Genomic DNA, 16764 nt, shown 5'->3' with positions numbered 1-16764 from the left:
TCATCCTATACCTTAAACTGTGTAAGGGGTGATGATGCTCCACAAAATGTCTAGCTACAGGGTGTTCGCTGGCCCCAGAGGCTAGGGCCAGGCGTATGGTACTCCTGTGCATAGTCATCCTCTCCTTAAATTTCCTAATAGTCTTGCCTATATAAGATAAACTACAGGGGCAAATTAATTGATAAATAATAAAAGAGGAATTACAGGTAAAATTATGACGTAATATATTGATGACCTGTTTGCCATTTGGCAAGGTGATATTGGTCTACTCCATCAGCTAATTTTAAAACACAATGAAACAAGTAATGCTATCAAGTTTACATTTGAAACTTCTAGCACTGATGTCCATTTTTTGGACGTTAAAGTTTCCCTTGATGCAGGTAGCATATGTACCAGTGTGTACACAAAAACTACCGACCGCAACACTATGTTATCACCTACCAGCTGTCATCCCCGCAGCCTTGTGATGTCTTTACCGTATTCACAAATGTTGCGCTACTATCGTATTAACAGTGATCGGGCAAATTGTGAACTACAAATTGATACCCTTATAGAAAAATTTCAGCAACGTGGCTTCAATCGCCAAGATTTGCTGTCCTGTAAGGATAAGGTGCTAAAATTAAATCGCCAATCATTACTTCAATCTAAACCTAAAGATAAAAGCATGTCTAAAGTCATGCCTTGGGTCAACCGCTACAATGTGGCTTCAGTCGACACAACATCCCTGGTTAAGACTAATTGGCCTCTAATTAAGAGTGATTCTTCCTTGCCTCTTGGTGAGCATCGGGTGATGCCATGTTACTCTAAAGGCCGCAGTCTTAAGGACATCCTGGTTAAGACTAATGTGTCATTTGATCCAGAACCCCCGGTTACTACATGGTTAGGTGCCAATAAGAAAAAAGGCTGCTTCAGATGTGCCTGCACCACATGTCAATTTCTTTTAACTGGCGACTCTTTCAGTCACCCCCATACCGGCCAGTTAATTAAATTACGTCATAATTTTACCTGTAATTCCTCTTTTATTATTTATCAATTAATTTGCCCCTGTAGTTTATCTTATATAGGCAAGACTATTAGGAAATTTAAGGAGAGGATGACTATGCACAGGAGTACCATACGCCTGGCCCTAGCCTCTGGGGCCAGCGAACACCCTGTAGCTAGACATTTTGTGGAGCATCATCACCCCTTACACAGTTTAAGGTATAGGATGATTGATTGGGTGCCACCCAACATCCGTGGTGGTGACCGTGGCACTCAACTGTTACGTTGTGAAGCCCGGTGGATACACCGCCTCGGCACTATTGCGCCGAAAGGCCTTAATGAACAAATTTCTTTTGCTGTCTTCCGGTGATATTGTCCAGTTTTTTACTTCATTAAGCCTTTTATAATTACATTTTTATAGAGCATGTCAACTTTGTATGGTTACTATACCTTTAAATTGAGTTCAGCGTTACTGCTGTTATTTATATGTATATTATAATGTTCATACCTGCTCCATTATTAATATGTAATGCTTTGGGAAGTGTGTCTGAGACTGCTCATAGATATTTTTTACTAACAACTCTCTGTCATTTTTTACTATGTCCAAACATGCCAGTTCCGTATCACTCCTTTGTTTATTTAGGTGATTTTTTCTGTTTCCCCAGTGTTGCAGGCTGTTTACATGCCATCTCCATGGCAACCAGCTTTCCTGCACACTGTTCACTAGCTGAACGTGTGATGTCATCATGCTGCGCCCCATGTGGGCTGCTCTCCCATCCCCCGGCGTCTCAGCCTCACTTCCCTGGTTTCAATGTGCTATAAAGGTATGTTTTATGCTTTATTCTTTTGTAACCTGACGACAATTTGAACAAAAAAATTGAAACGTTGCTGCTTGAAAACCAGCTGGCAAATCTTTTTGCTTCTCTACAATTGCCACGAGTGCCCCACCGCAAGTCTTCTATATCTGTTTTGTGCTGGCACCGGCGTAGCTGCATTTTTGTCACAAGGAGTGCCAAACCCCTGCTCTCTCTCTCTCTCTCTCTCTATATATATATATATATATATATATATATATATCCACACAACTAGGTGCTCCTCTCAAATCTTATGAAATAATTAATCAGAGTAATAGGGCCAGCAGAGGAGGGACCACTTGCTAGCTGTTTGCTGACCATTCTAGTGTTCTCTCGCCATGGCAATAGCCAGTGGTGGCAATCAACGGCTGTTACACAGCTTCGGGCATGCGAGAACTATTCGCTCTGATGAAGGTGATGTCTCAGTCACATCTAGGACCATATGGCGCACTGCTGTACTGCATGGTGTATCTGCAGAGAGAACCTGGAATGGCTGACTCCATGCAGCCAGCCCCTGCTTCAATATCTGCACAGTCCAATAGTGCCCCTTATTCAAGTTACGCTACACCGTTGTACTCCTTATACATGTATGACACACATACATGTATAAGTAGAACATATCGTCTTCAACATGCACAAAGCCTTCTTCTCTTAGTGTTTTTTCTTCACTTCAGTGGCAGTGACGGCATGACATCACATATACTGCGCCAGAAAAGGAACTGCTGGATCAGGCTTTTCTGTTGAAATTACTGTGCAGGGTTGTGCTGGAGGTGGTGTAACTCAGTTCCACCCAGTCCCCCCCCCCCCCCCCCCCACCCACACACACCCGCACACTTTAACCCCTGGTAAGGGGCACTATGTGTATAATGGCATTCCTAATGTGTGGCATAATATTTAAGGGGCGTTACTGTGTGGCATTAAGTGTTAGGAGCTCTATTACTTTGTGGCATTAGGTGTATAAGGTAAACTACTGTGTGAAAGGGCACTACTGTGTAGTTTAATGAGAATAAGGATCAATATGGTTTGGTGTAATGTGAATAAGGAACAATATGGTGTGGTGTAGTGTGAATAAGAAGCAATACGGTGTGGTGAAATGTAAATAAGGAGAAATATGTTGTGGTACAATGTGAATAAGGAGCAATACAGTGTGGTTAAATGTGCATGACGGACAGTACTGTGTGATGTAAAATTAACAGGGGCCCTACTACTGTACTCTATTGGGTGTGGGGGTGTCAGTGCTCTTGCTGACACAGAGCACCTGCTGTGATCTATGTTGATGGATGTTATGCTGAGAAAGTAGTGCTGGCTCAGAAGTGAATCTAGTGACACACCAAGATCTTGCCTAGTGCATTAAATTGGTTATGTCGGGCTATGACATAGGTAATACACTGAACTGCAGCGTTTCTTGCTTGTTCACAGTATGTTGTGGATTTATGATGTATCCCTAAGAATAGGCATTATTTTCATGAGCAATCATGGAAATCACAGAAAAGAAGAATAGTTTGGATGATTTATCTCAATATTATGAGCTGATATAATGATGGAATAATGTAGAACTTGAACGATACTTGTGTGATTACAGTGCCTCACTGCAGAAACTATAAGGAAATAACGTCATTATTACAGCTGAAGCTTAAATCTAGACCTCCACACCATCTCGAAAATGTAATCGCTCTTCAATGCTTTAGGTACATATTCCCAATTGCAGTATAAGAATGTCCGTTTGCGGTTATAGCTGCAATGGGACTATTTAGTTTACTTTAATTTCAGCATCAGCCTAAGTGTCTTTACAATAGCTATATAGTAAAATGTTAATACTTCCAAGCTGTAAAGACGCCTCATTAAAATGTTGCCAAATGAATAGTTATACGGTACAGTGTGAATTCAGAAAACAATCTTGCTACAGAGATCCTTTATTAAAAGTAGAGTTTTTCTACACTGGCCTTTATATCTGGAGAGGGCCGTCTTAATGTATGGTCTTGATGGGCAGTTACCCAAGTGCCCCATAACAGTAGGGGCCCAAAGCCTATCACCCCGTTGACAATGTCCAACCGCACCACCACCACCGTGTGCTGTGATGCTGCTGCTGTCTCGGGTGGCAGACCCCTCTCCTAATCGGTACTTCCTGTGGCCAGGCGATTTAAGTGTTTGTCTGCTATTGTATGCTAGATGACGATGAAGTGCTGCACATTATATATATATATATATATATATATATATATATGTGTGTGTGTGTGGTTGTGTAGGTAGGGGCTCCACTGCACTACTTTGCCCTGGCACGTTACAATCCATACGCATGCACATGCACTGGCTTACAGATTCGTAGCATTCCATTTTCCCCTTATCTGTGGACATTCTATCTTCCCCTCACAGTGGACAATCTATGTTCCTCTCAAAAATGGTCAATTAAAGTTCCCATCATCTGTGGACAAACTATGTTCTCCTTAACAGTGGGCACTTCTTGTTCCCCTTATCTGTGGACATTCTATCTTCCCATCACAGTGGACAATCTATGTTCCTCTCAAAAATGGTCAAAGTTCCCATCATCTGTGGACAAACTATGTTCTCCTTACCAGTGGACATTCTACCTCACCATTGTGAGTTCTATTATCTCATAATCAGTGACAACAGACTATCATGGGAGCAAGAACAAGATTAGAAAGAGACAAGTCACTACCGGCAACCAGTGTTCGTATATTGTCCACGTGCTGCATGTACTGTAGAAGTCACTCTCAACATTTCTTACTTTCTTTTTAATAACCAATAAGATTGGTGGTGATGGGTTACATAAAAAAAAAGATAACCAATGAGATTGGTGGTGATGGGTTACAGGAAAAAAAAGAAGGGATATATGTCTCAGGAATGATACAACCAAATTTACTATATAAAAGCACAAGCTGGTGTTGCTACAACCTTGTGTATGTAAAAACAATTGAAAACAAAGACCAGAAAGATAGATTATTTATGAATAAACATATAAAGTTAATGGCTGTTTAAAAACCCTCTAACTTTCTGACATATACAATTAAAATAAACCGGTACATACTGTATAATCAAATGATACTGAACCTAATACATACTCATTTACAAAATAGAAGATAGTGTATATATATATATATATATATATATATATATATATATATATATATATATATATATAGCTTCCAAATCCCATAAAGATGGGATAAACAAACGGCACTCGGAGACGGTATCTTAAACAAACAGGTGTATTAGGAACACCTGTTTGTTTAAGAAACCGTCTCCGAGTGCCGTTTGTTTATCCCATCTTTATGGGATTTGGAAGCTGTACATTTCATATTCAGGCACCGGGGCAAGCTGCTTTGGTACTTGTGAGTTATCCGGGCGTCCGATTTTTTGATTGTATGCCTTAAGTTAAGGCATACAATCAGATGCGATGCGATGCGATATCGCATCGCATCGCATGCGACCATCGGATGCGATGACCCGATTTTTCCATAGGAATCAATGTTAAAATGATTCCTATGGAAAAAGGGGTCCTTTTCATACCCCTACTATCCAAGTGGGCATGGAGTTGGATATAAACCTGTGGCGAGCGTAGCGAGCCACCGAGCCCGAAGCGTGGCGAGCGAAGCGAGCCCCGCGAGGGGACGGTATTCTGTGTCCCCTCGCGGGGCTCGCTACGCTCGCCACGCTTCGGGCTCGGTGGCTCGCTACGCTCGCCACAGGTTTATATCCAACTCCATGCCCACTTGGATAGTAGGGGTATGAAAAGGACCCTTTTTCCCATTGAATTCCATGTTAAAATGGACTCAGTCCATTTTAACATTGATTCCTATGGAAAAATCGGGTCATCGCATCGCATCGCATCCGATGGTCGCATGCGATGCGATGCGATGTCCCGATCCGACCCGATTTAAAAATCGGACGCCCGGATAACTCACAAGTACCGCTGCTTTTCGATAACAGAGTGCCGGCAGTATTGGAAGTCTATATATATATATATATATATATATATATATATATATATATATATATATATACATACTGTATATATATATAAATGTGTGTATAAATGTATGTACAAAGTTTGCATCACAATACTCTATAAAATACCCAGCACTATTACATTTCAAGCATGTCAGCAAAGCACTGCAGATGCAGCTAAAGCAGTGTTCTAGCCATTTAAGCCAGCAGAACAAATTGAATTTCACTTAGGTACTGAGCAACACAAGAGCTGATGACGCATGTTGTGGATGTGAGTGGGAGGATAATAGGAACTATTGCTGGCAAACAAAGGTGCTGCATGTACTGTACCACTGATGGGGCACACAAGAGACAACAGCTGGCCATTTAGAGCAGGTAAAGGCAATAAAGGTAAACACTAAGCTCAGGGTACTGACGCATGACAAAGATTTTTTCCATGTGGTTAAAGAAAGAAATCCACTAATTACAGTCATCACTAACGATCTCTCCACCATGTCCTAATTTACTGGTGACAGCACTATGCTACGGTTCCCCATTAGAGTATTAACGATACAGTAAATGTAGACTATCACAGGGAAAGATCAGAATTGCAGTTGAATCTATTAGCCTTCTCTTTCTTATAATGGCTATGACGTTTCCCTTCTTGCTCCCACTAGTGGAGCTGTAAAGGCACAGTGATCCACATTAAGTTAACATGTAATACAGGATTACTGAATGCACACACATTTTAATTGTAATTATTTCAGTCCTTACGCCAAGCAGCAAAAATATAGTTTTTGGGCAGCCAGTATGAGACTACTCAAGATGTGCAAAGACAGTCATATTAAAAGCTATTATGTTAAAAATAAAAATACAGTTAATTCACAAGTATAAATTAGTGGACCCCATTGTACCCCTTCCCTGATTCGGTTTATTCATCCAGTGTTCAAACCTGTCTGCCACTTCCTAGTCTGCTGCTGGTACTATAGAAGCTGCTACCTTGGTATTGCCCATAGTTGCCTACCCTCCTGCATTCTGCAGGAGACTCCCTGAATTAACAGCAATCTCCCTCATTAGTCTAGCAATCTCCCTCATTTCACCTAGCCCACATTACACTGTTACATTTTTGGGGGAAAAATGAATGAGAGCTAGATACATTTACACTGAATTATCAGCAGTATTTCACAGCACTTTACCAAGTATAGTATATCTTACTAACTGCTCTGGGGCTCATCTACATTTGGATATACAGTAAGTCATTTTAAAAGATTCCACTCAGATATAGCTGTACACACTCAAGATTTTAGATGCTACTTTGACAATCTCTTTTCACAATCTCTCCATTTATGGAACTAGACACGCCCTTTGGGTGGAGCATGACACCCCCCCTCAATGGGACACTTTGCAATTTCTATTACCAACTATAATCTCCCTGAAACTCATTTTCAAAAGTAGGCAAGTATGGTACTGCCATAGACAGATTTAGGAGTCTGGCCACCCCTAGGCACAACATTATTAGCCCCCCTCTCAGCTCACATATTAGCCCCCCTCTGGACTCACATTCAAGTGGCCACTGACTGGCTGAGACAGCTCTCTCTCAGCCAATCAGAGGATCACCCAGTGTGTTAAACAGTTTTTTAGTAACATTCCATTAAGTTTTAAATAACCCCCATTGCTCCCAGTGCTCCTTCACAGCGCTACACTACATCGACGGACGCCACCAGCTCTTTCCCCGAACCCGCCGACAGAAAGTGCTCCCTCCGCCCACCGCTTGCCGATTGCATTCGATTGATCACCCGCCTGCAATTTGACACATATTATGTGAGATCACTTAAGGCCTCCATACATTAGGCCGACTTGTCCTAGGGACAAGTCGGACCCAATTCTTCTGCGAGACGCCCGGCAGCTCCCCGGGAAGCTCACATACAATGTGGCACTTGATGTGCCATTTTTTACATGTGATAAATCGCATAAGATTTATCACATTTAAAATAAACCAGGGAGCTGCCGGGCGGTGAGGAGCAGGGGGGGGGGGGGCGGGAACCGGCGGTGCCGGTGAGCAGCAGCGGTAGTGGGGGCTGGCAGCAGCATCTCTGGGTGCCGCGGGGGATGCCTGTGACAGTGGGGCGGGCGGCGGTGATAATCACCGTGCTGTCACTGTGCAGCTTGCTGGCAGCAGCGTCTCGGTGCAGCGGGGGATGCCGGTGACAGTGGGGCGGGCAGCGGTGATAATCCTCATGCTGTCACTCAGCGGGCGGGCAGCGGCGGCTATTACATCTTTAAAATAACATGTCAAATGACTATCCGCCTTCTGATTGGCTGAGAGTGCGCTATCTCAGCCAATAAGAACATTAATATCATTCAACATTCAATGTACGCCATTTTTTAATTATAAAAAAAAATTACAATTCATTTAAACATTTAAACCAGACTGTTTCAATAGCCCCTACCCCCCAACCCCCCCGCCCCTAAAAAAATAAAAAAAAATTGGGCTGCAAAGGGTTAAGTGTGTGCTATAGAAATGTGCTCAACTTATAATGTGGGAAGAAAAACTGTAATATGAGACATTAGATAAAAGTTCTGCTACCAGTATAACACTTTGAAGATAAACTGGTTGATTTTAGGAACTTCAAAGCAGAACATGAGCTTGGAAACAAATCCTTATTATAAAAGCAGAATTAGAAGGTTTTACAATGCTAGCTATCTGGAATATTGATAACAATGATGTAATGTGATAAAGAGAACAATTTCCTGGCTGCAAATAATACAAAATGAACATTTACTATATTGTCATACCACTTACTTTCATCAAGTCACCGGATCTCCTGAGAATAGACTTCTCTATGGCAACAGCCTCGCTGTTTCCAGAGTTCTCCCATTATGGGACACATCACAGTGTATATACTAACACAGAATAATGAGGCTATATTCCCTGAATGTTCTACAGTGCACACATGCTAACTGCATGGTTCTATATATCTACACAGTGCACAAAGGTGCAATAAATGCCTTTAAATACTAAATACTGTCAGTAAACTGTTTAAACAAAAATATTGTGAATAGACTACACAAAAGAGATTTTTTATAATTCAATGGCATAAGATGAAGAATTTGAATACATCAAAAGATAAAGAAAAAAGTTGTATAGAAAAAGTATTAATGGATAAGTCCCTGTACTATGAACTCTATTTAGAATTATAGACAGTATTTTTTTGTCAAAGGAAGTTGATATATATATATATATATATATATATATATATATATATATATGGATGACCGGCGGTCAGGATGCCAGAAGCAAGAATAATGGTGTGCAACACAAGGACCGGTCTGAAGGCCACTGATAGTGATTCAATATCAGCGGCTGCCGGGAGCAGACAGGGTACTAATGTCGGCTGACGGAGGGTGGGGGGAGCGGAGGCCATGCTGTATTGAGCAACATGCCCCTCGTACTGACATAGTAGAAATAGACTGTCCTGCACTTTCGATTCTGATGCCAAGGGGCAGCACATCGGGATCAGGATTTGTACAAACTTGCTACCGATTTTGACTATATAGTCAAAATCATTATCCCAAATCGCACCGTGTGTACACACCATTAGTCCCGCACCCTGCTGCCTAAACCTAACCCCTCTGCCCTGCCGCCTAACCTAACCTTCTTCTAAGTGGCTAATCATGCCCATGCATCATGAAGTTTGGCTCCTAGTAACACTTTTAGCTTAATACTTGCCATAATCATCAGGATGCAGATAGGATCATCCTAATGACAGATAGAAGCTGGTTGGTTGGTACTTTATCTCCATCCACATCCAAGGCTTTGTGCATCTCTCCATTTTATTTCTCCCCAGGGCTCATTATACAGACCTACATCTGCCCCTGTATCTTACATATCTCCTCTTTTTAAATAGCAATGATACCAACATCATGCAGAAACTGCAGCTTCCTGCTAATCATGGCATTGTGTTATTACTACAGGTGGCCACACATTTATACAATATACACATATGGCCCTTTTCACATGATTTCAACCCATCGGCCGATAAATTGTGCAAAAAGTGCCATTTCGTATGTTTTACCTCCGAATGCACATCGGATCCAGAGATCGCCATGGCTGACACACGGATTTGTAGGATCCTGTGGCAGTCAATTTCATTGCATATTTACTTATTTATTTATACGCAGTTTCTTATATAGCGCACACATATTCCGCAGCGCTTTACAGAGAATATTTCAACATTCACATTAGTCCCTGCCCTAGTGGAGCTAACAATCTATATTCCCTACCACAGGTACACGCACACACAGACATTCTAGGGTTAATTTGTTGGGAGCCAATTAGCCTACCAGTATATTTTTGGATTGTGGAAGGAAACCGGAGTACCGGGAGGAAACCCACGCAAGTATGGCAAGAATATACAAACTCTACACAGTTAGGGGTGAATTTATGAAGCTTGGAGAAGTGTTATCTATCCCCATAAAGAACGTTATGAGCAAGGTGATAATGGTTCAGCCAATCAGCTACAATATGTAAATTGAGAGGTAAGAGCTGATTGGCTGAACCATTATCACCTTGCACTTAACGTTCTTTATGGGGATAGATAACACTTTTTCAAGCTTCATAAATTCACCCCTGAGAGCCTTGGTGGGAATCGAACCCACGACCTCAGTGCTGTGAGGCAGTAATGCTAACCATTACACCATCCGTACTGCATATGAAACATTGTATGCAAAAGTAGCACATAAGATCTATTGTATGCAATCTTCCCACCCGGAAAGTGGGCTGCTCCCTCAGGGGCATACCTCAGCTTAGTGAATGGGGGTTTTAGAGTAATTGTATGTAAGATAGATAAAATAACAACTTCACTTGCATCATGCTACACATGGAGAGCTACGTGTAGGACAGTATTTTAAAAACACTTAAACAAACAGCTTCTGAACGCAAATGTCTAAATCTAAGAGTAGATGGTATATAGTTTTTAAGCGTGTTCATCTTTCCTTTGTCCTAATATAATCCAAAGAAGGTAAGATAGTTATAAAAAGCCTGACATAACTCTTTCTATTTTCATTCACATGTATAGTATATTTCATTTTTGTGAACGACTTGTGATCTTCATAGTTGTGATTTTCCAAAAGGCTCCTGTTTGCCAATGCTACAAAAGTCCCTGAAAATACCTGTGTTACCAACTATTGAACTATTTATTGTGCTTTTCTAGTAATAAATACTTGCATACATCCTAAATATGTACTATACACTGTTAATTTAACAGAGCTTAGCTTTGAACACAGGGTGATGGCAGATGGTCCCAACACACACAGCAGCAGGAAAGAACATATTAATGCAGCTAAGAACAGGAGCCATTGCAAGGACCAATGAAATCATCTCCGTCTGCTAATCCTCTGTCACCATGGTAACATCTCCTAGAGAAATCTTTCCTGTCTGAATCGAGCAGCAACTTGTTAGGTGTAATACCCATTACATGTGAGGGGAATCATTATACTAAATCAGTATGTGACGAGAATCCTGGTGGTACTAATGAACATCACTGTGTTATCCCATGCTAAAAGATTACAGATATTAGCAATGATTTATAATATTCTAACAATAAATGCAATTTTGCTATAAAGTTAATAAAATATTAACCAATTTAAATCCTGTACAACATCTTTTGAATCTGCTCATGTACAGTACCACTTTCATGTTAAAATATTTTTTCATATTATCATTTTATGTTATTAAAAATTACAATCTGCAACTTCATTAGAACACAGGGCCTTATTCTAGTTCACTCTTTCTGACAAAATCCTTCTTAGATGGACAAAACCATGTGCACTGCAGGTGGGGCAGATGTAACATGTGCAGAGAGAATTAGATTTGGGGGGGTTTTACTTCAAAGTGAGATCTATACTTCAGTGTAAAAACAGAGCAGCCAGTATTTACCCTGCACAGAAGCAAAATAACTCACCCAAATCTAATTCTCTCTGCACATTTTACATCTGCCCCCCTGTAGTGCACATGGTTTTGTCCATCTAAGAAGGATTTTGTCAGAAAGAGTGAACTAGAATAAGGCCCACAGTTATTAGTTTTCATTATACTTGGATTTTAAGATAAATTTTTCTGCAATGCCCTCCCCAATGGAGGGAAGAAGACCGGGAGCCAGAGCCCACCGGACCAGTAGGTATCAGACTTTTTTTTTTTACAAAACGGAAAACCCACCATGCATTTTTTTTTATTAGATACGGTACCGTGGGTACTTGCGGTAAACCAAAATTGTCCACAAGTTTTATTTGCAGGCGCACCCAGTTGGATATCCCCCTTATGTGTTGCTCATTTACCCTAGCAACTCCATTTTGTTGGCTATTACATGTACAGTATGAGGTAGCATCACATCCCATGCCAGCCACAATGGCACAGTAGAGAAGCTCTAACGGAACTGATTTGGCCACAAATGTAAGTGCCATGATAGTTTTCCTAATTATTTGTAACAAATATTAAACTATGATTGCCTATAATCTTTTAGAAATATTTATCTGTTATATCTACAATAGAAACAGCATTCGTAATTGTCTCCACGTAAGGGGACAGATAATGGAAACGCTATTTTTAAAGGTCAATACATTTATTTTACAATTAATTAAATGAAAAATTAGAATGTGTGAGCTGCTCTGTCTATTGCTGCTGATGACGTCCTTGAGAACATTCAGTAGCCTAGGAAATTGCATTTTGCATACGCTTATGTGTATAATATATTCATGAATGTGGAAACTGACAGAAAGAAAACAATAACTGAATAGTAATGAATATATTAAATGTCAGAAATTGTATTTTAAAGTATCTACATTGTATTAATTTATAGGTTTATTTGAATTATCCCAAACTTATACAATGGAAGAAGTGTAAATGTAAAATCTAAATCAAAAGTGACATTCAGTAGTATTAAAACTATGGGGATTAGTCAGACCTGATTGGTTCTTTGGTAATTTGCAGAGACCTGCATCCAGGTATATACGCCGCCACGCTAAAGCGAAATGCCGCCCTATGCAAGGCTGCGATAAGCTGCGAAAATTTAGCAACCCTGCGACTGGCTGCAAATCCATTGGCAACTCATCTCACCATCAAATTATTTTTCTAGTGTGTGCAGTCTGTGCGTAGCCCAGGACATACTCAATGGCGGCGATAGAAACAGGCTGATCGAGGCCAGAGCTGATGTCACATGATTAAAAATGCTTGGGCACGTCTGCATTTTCCATGAAACTGACAGAAAATGCACTGAAAATGCCGGCTTTGCTTTCTATCAATCAACATGCATACGGCCAGCAATTAAAGAAGTAGCTGTGTGTTAATGAACACTAATGGGTACATGTCCAGCTAACTAGTATGTATACAATATTGCTCAAGTATGCCATAATGGGAGTGTACAAAAGAAAACAGGCCTTTCCTTGTGACCCAACCAAAGCAAATGATGATGGTGCCAGATGGTGAAAACACCTGGCACCTAGGCATTCCATTGGGAGCTTGTTGCAATGAATTATCAGGGGGTGGACAGGGCAAATACCTGGGCCTTATAAGGAATTCCTTTGTGACCTTGTCACAATGAATTATATCAGAGTGTACTGGAGGAACAATTGGGGCATCTGCCCTACTAAGGCCTGATCTAGATTGTAGGCAGGAGAACAGAACTAATAGCTTATATTGGTCTACATGGACATACTGTACAATGTTAAGCTGTAAACACAGCATCGACTCTTCTCAAGACTGTATACACATCTTTGAGGGTAGCTTGAGAAGCAGCAGCAGCAGCACAGATACTTAAGGTCCTTCTTAGTGGTCTTTTTATGCTCACCAAATGAACCACTGATTCAAAGAAATGTAAGATACCTGAACTTCTGTGAAAAATGTACACTTCTAAAACAGTATAAAAGCAGTGTTCTGCAAGGGAATGAGGGATGTTTAGCTATTGAGTTCAGGAAATAAATGCTCATTTGCAGGATAAAAATTCTGTAGGTTTACTGTGCTTCTCCCCTGTACAGCTGAAGGCATGTGACTGATCAAAACAGAGCAGCTGTTAAAGTATTTCCTTGTGGGATTTTTTGTTTGCCTGTCAGTCTGGGAGGGAGAATACAGACATTCCTCACTTAATGACCGTGTTCCGTTCCTACAACTCGGTTGTTTAACGAATTGGTCGTTACAGGACGTTTATAAAAATACATAACACAAGTAAAGTACACTTCTAAATAAAGAAAAGTTATGCTTCTCCTATCCTTCTATTCTCTGACATGTTGCGGAGACGCTGCAAAACGTGTGCAGCACGGGTCACTTAAAAGTCTGGGCGGGTCGTAAGTATGAATGGGTAGGCGGGACGCAAGGGCGGGTCACAAGTTCAAGCGGGCAGGGTTGTCAGTCTGAGCAGTCGCAGTGCGGTCAATAAAATAAGCCTGAGCGGTCGATAAACAGGTAGGTCGTTAAGTGAGGAATGTCTGTATATAAAGGACTGTCTTGGGCATTTATCTATAGGACTGCTGCTGGGAAAGCTGTGTGGTTAATAGGGAGTAGGTTTCTCTTAGTTAAAGCTAGGTACACATATATACAATCGTCGGGCCGTTCTTCCAATCTGGGGGAAAACGGCCGTTCGATTGTATAGGTGTGTACGCTGTCCCAATTGCTGCTGTGCGATCGATAAACGGCCAAAAACGCTCTTGGCCGTCCACGGTCGGTCGGTCGAAGGTTCTTTGCTGCTTAGTATTTCATCCGACAGGACGGCTCCATATCGGAACAAAAGTGAAGTGTGTACGCATGTTCGATCGATATGCTTGACAGTTTGACAAAGCACGGTGGTATGCTGCATTATGAGAGACCCTGTAACCCTTTGCCTGCTGTTTTAACTAATGTGTGTTTAATGCCTCACTGCCCAACACTTTAGAGGCATCACTTTAAGACATTAATCAATGTTGAAGTTTTAATAGAGTGTGCTGGAAGCTCTTTGCAGGGCACCATAACACACTATTAAAACTTCAACATTGATTAATGTCTTAAAGTGATGCCTCTAAAGTGTTGGGCAGTGAGGCATTAAACACACATTAGTTAAAACAGCAGGCAAAGGGTTACAGGGTCTCTCTTATACTTCTTCTTGCGATTGTTTGGACGGGAGTACATCGGACGTCGCAAGTAAAATTGTACATATGTGTACGCGCAGAACGGTCGTATGTTTTGGACGGCCGAACGTGTATTCGGTCGATCGAACGGTCGCAAGAAAAATGAAATTGTACATATGTGTACCCAGCTAAGTGACAGGGCCAGGAGCATTTACTGTGTAATGCTTACTGGTTTTCGGTACTGATGAAATAAAACCTGTGGTGAACAGGTCTACATTCAGCATATCTATCTATCTATCTATCTATCTATCTATCTATCTATCTATCATAAATATATGAAGCTTTTCCTTTATCAAAGCTATTCTGAATGCCATTAAGTATATAATACCAAGTAAATCCCTCAGAGAAAATGAACATTGTCAGTGTTGCAGAATTAATTTAAATGTGTTTAGAAACAGATATGATAAACAGATATTTGATAAGCTGCAAAGCCTTATTTACTAGTTATTGCGCTTTCACATTCATACAGTCATCTTTTATTTTCTGTCATGTAATTGAATTGTATTACAATAAATACTTCAGATTACATCTACACTGAGCTTCTTGCTTTATCTTGCTAGATTTCCGTGCTGCCTACAGGCATATGTTAGCTTTTGGAAGTACTTTACATTCTCAGGAAAACAAGTCGTTGACCAATATACTACAATTTCTTTATACCATGTCACTTTCGGTGCATAATTCTAAAAGGGGGGAATTTACTAAGACGGGAGTTCTATTTCACATGCTATGGGCAACCAATCAGATACTATCTATTATCTTTTAGAAGGTGCTAAATAAATGAGAAGTAGTTTGGTTATTCATAGCAACATCCCATGTGAAATATAATCTTAGTAAATTTACCCCAAAGGGTTTAGAATATATAGTTAAGTAGAGAACGAACTCAATGTCAAAACAGATGGACAAAATACAAAATGAAACCAAAATCCTACTTTGCATAGAAGCAAAATCAGTGAAAAAGCAAATTGTATGTTACTGTGAGGAAGTCATTTTTTTTTTCACTTTCTGCTACTACTGCCACCTGCCCACATAACATGTATGTATGGTGGCCAAGAGAAGTTACAATGGGTGCACAACATTCCAAAGTGATACCATGTACACTGTACATGGTATAGAACATAATGGGAAGCAAGAGTTCAACTACAAATGAGCATAGGCGTGAATTTACACTGCACCTAGAGCAGTGGTCGCCAACCCGTTGCTCACCGGTAGCTCGCCTGAGCAAAACAGGTGGCTCGACCACTGCTCTCTGCCCGCTGTCACCGCTTTCCCTCACACTCCTCCGATGTCTTCTTTCGCTGCTGCCTTGGCCCGCACTCCTCGTTCCAGAGGAGACAGGCGCTAAAAGTCAGATTTGACCTTTAGCATCTGAAAGGGAGCACCACGGTAAGGGCTCCCGGCCCTTAAAGGTAATGCTGCAGCGCTGGGTTCCCTGTCAGATGCTAGAAGTCAAATATGACTTCTAGCGTGGTGTGGGAAAGACAATGGACTCTTTAAGCCAGCAGGGTGATGATGGAGTTGAGCTCCGAACACGACAGCAGCCAACAGGGATGATGAGCGACTGCTGATGGATTGACGGGTTCAGCCTACTGGAAATTATTATGGTGTCCCGGCAATCCAAACCGCCCCTGGCCCCTAGGTCTATGGGACCCTGGGGCAACTGCCCACTATGCCCATATGAAAAGACGGCCGTACGATTGAGGTGGGCAAGCAGTGACCCCTTGGCAAAGAGCTTTAACCCCTGGCAATGAAAATGAACCCCTGGCAACAGAAATGAACCCCTGGCAGCAATAATTGACCCCTGGCAATAAGCAGGTAATTTACATTTTATTTTATT

General features: G+C 41.2%; 1 protein-coding gene across 3 annotated transcripts in view; it reads right to left on the bottom strand.

Moving 5' to 3' along the window:
* Nucleotides 1-16764, bottom strand: part of CPE (carboxypeptidase E) — a 67587-nt gene that overhangs the window by 36132 nt on the left and 14691 nt on the right. The gene's annotated exons all lie outside the window — the stretch shown is intronic.

Source organism: Crinia signifera, chromosome 1 (assembly GCF_055691185.1).
Source record: "Crinia signifera chromosome 1, ASM5569118v1, whole genome shotgun sequence".
NCBI lineage: Eukaryota > Metazoa > Chordata > Amphibia > Anura > Myobatrachidae > Crinia > Crinia signifera.
This window is presented reverse-complemented; position numbering and strand designations above follow the sequence as displayed.